The sequence below is a fragment of the Carassius carassius genome, chromosome 37, assembly GCF_963082965.1.
Source record: "Carassius carassius chromosome 37, fCarCar2.1, whole genome shotgun sequence".
In the NCBI taxonomy this organism is placed as follows: Eukaryota; Metazoa; Chordata; class Actinopteri; order Cypriniformes; family Cyprinidae; genus Carassius; species Carassius carassius.
The window spans coordinates 17,551,422-17,553,878 of NC_081791.1; the positions used below are offsets into that span (position 1 = coordinate 17,551,422).

Consider the following 2,457-nt stretch of genomic DNA (forward strand, 5'->3'; position numbering starts at 1 on the left):
CACAGTGTGTCATCTATGTGAAATTCAAAAATATAAATCGCATGGTAAAACACCCTATAAGTTCTAAAACATATTAATTAAACCCATTGGTTTATTTTATTAATTATAAATCGAAATATAACTAATAATAGTATATAATTAATTATAGGTTTATATTTAAAATTATATTTTAACTGTAACGTTACCTATTATTTCAGGCCATGTACCGTAAACACTGCTTAAGCATCACATAAATAAGCTCAACGATCAGTCAAAGGCACATCATGAACACACTGAAAAATCCTGACCACTGTATAAATTTGATAAAATTATTGACAGGTGTAGCACGCGTTTCTTTTTGTAGTCGCAGAAAAATGACGCAACTGAAGCGTATAAAAGCGTCCGTCCCCCCACATGACGTTCTCTTGAGTCGTTGCTATCGCTTGACGAGGTGAGGAGCGCGCTGCCGCTGACGTTGTGTTACCATCTCATACAATCCACAGCAATCTAAGACATTTACACACCATCCATCGATAACTAACATTATTTGTTTTTTTACAGAACCATCTTCTCATCATGAGAGCGAAGGTAAGTACATTTTTTCATGTTAAAGTGAAATGGAGCGTCTCGTTATCTGGCTAATCTAGCTAGTTAACGTTACTTGTTGACTAATATAGTGTAAATTAGGCAACTGTTTGTTGCCACTTTGAACGAATTTACTGTACTCTTATTTAACCATGTAGAATAGTCATTAACTGAGATTTGAGTGTTGTGTTTTGTAGTGTTACACACTCGGGCCTAACGTTATTCCGCTAGCCTGCTAACACACTTTGTCGCAGGGACGGGTTACCAGATTGAGCTTGCATTCGCTGAACATTTATTGCTTTATTTAACTTGCTTATTAACGTTGATAAAGTGGTGGCTTATTCTAAATGTTAGTCGTCTTTATCGCTTAATTTTGTTTTATTTTAACCGTTAAGTCTGAACGGCAATGCTGCATGGTGAAGATGCAGCTAATGGCGCCAGTTACAAATGCGCATGTGTGGGATTGTTGTAATGTTTTAACTGCTTAATCAGTTTATTAATGGTGTTACTCTTCTTGCAGTGGCGAAAGAAGCGCATGCGCAGGTAAATGTGTAATTACATAAGAGCTGCATATTTATTTATTTTTTCCCTTTTGGAATGGGCATAAAGTGTTTTTTTTTAATTACCTTTTTAATTTAGGCTGAAGCGTAAAAGGAGAAAGATGAGGCAGAGGTCAAAGTAAACTGGACCCCGTTTGCTGAAGCTGAGTGCTCCACTTCTATCTCCTCAGCAAGCGTCTGATGGAAGCCCAACTGAATCTCCACTCATCACCATCTGTGAGGCCTGCTTCTGAATAAGGATTTGGTTTTTCATCACCTAGTTCTGAAGAAGCATCCTGGTCTTGATGACCATGTGAACTGTTTTGGACACTCCTCAGACCTGTCAGCTCAGTATATTTCTTAATGTCTTCAATAAATCTTTCGGTTTAAAGCGTCCTCTTGCCTAGTGTTTTCTCTTGTATTAAGTTATTGGGTTTATTTGTGCTGTATAAAACTTGATGATCAAACTAAGGTATTGCAGAATCCAGTGTTTGAGGCACTATGTCTAGAAGGCTTTAAATCGGTTTTCGTGTTAACTTGTGCGTGTCACTTTCCCTTGTGCTAGAACTTTTTTTTTTTTTTTTTTTTTTTTTTTTTTTTAACCCAGCCTAAATTGGCTTTAAATCAGTTTATTGCATTACTTCTAGACTACAGAATTTTTATAGCATGTTGTCAGAAGTGGACCGTAAAGTACTCTAATTTAAAACTAGTTTTCCTTTGCGGAAAGCATACCGTCATACTTTCTCATACATCTCATAAATTAAAGTTAAGGCTTGAGAGCATTAAATGTACTTAAGTCTTTGAAGTGAAATTTACATTTAGACTCCTATCCAAAGCGACTTACAAATGAGGATAATGGCAGCAACCAAATCAACAAAAGGGCAATGATGTTCAAGTGCTATAACAAGTCTGTTAGCATAATGCAGTACACATAGTAAGGGCTTTTTAAATAAAAAAAAAAAAAAAACAAATGGACCAAGCTAGTGTTAGAGGTCTTTTTAGGGGTTCAAGCACGCAGTGCTGTAACCCTATTGTAAAGATATATTTTTTCTCTGCTAAAATGGTGCAGACCAAACCGTGAGGCCTAGAGACTTGTAACTTTGTCAGAATGTAGAGCTCCCCGAGGGGACATCCTGGCAAAGAACCGGCCAAAAAACTTAAACTATTAAGCCAAAAAACTTAAATTTTTGGCCATAGCTCGTAAACCGCTTGACGTACTCAAACTTTACATCGTTGCTATCCTTGGGTTAGGAACAAAATTTTTTTTTTTTTTTACTCTGCAATGCACCGTTTTTCTGTAAAATTGACATATCCCAAACCTACTTTTGCAAACTAGTCCTAGGTTTTTCAACCG

At 36.5% G+C, this 2,457-nt stretch overlaps 1 long non-coding RNA gene across 1 annotated transcript; it reads left to right on the forward strand.

Annotated features, from left to right (window-relative positions):
* Positions 1 to 334: 334 nt before the first annotated feature.
* On the forward strand, positions 335 to 1,495 carry LOC132117725 (uncharacterized). The gene is made up of 4 exons (XR_009425831.1): positions 335 to 430; positions 541 to 567; positions 1,085 to 1,107; positions 1,204 to 1,495. It is a non-coding gene; the product is annotated as an uncharacterized LOC132117725 (long non-coding RNA).
* The last annotated feature ends 962 nt before the right edge of the window (positions 1,496 to 2,457 follow it).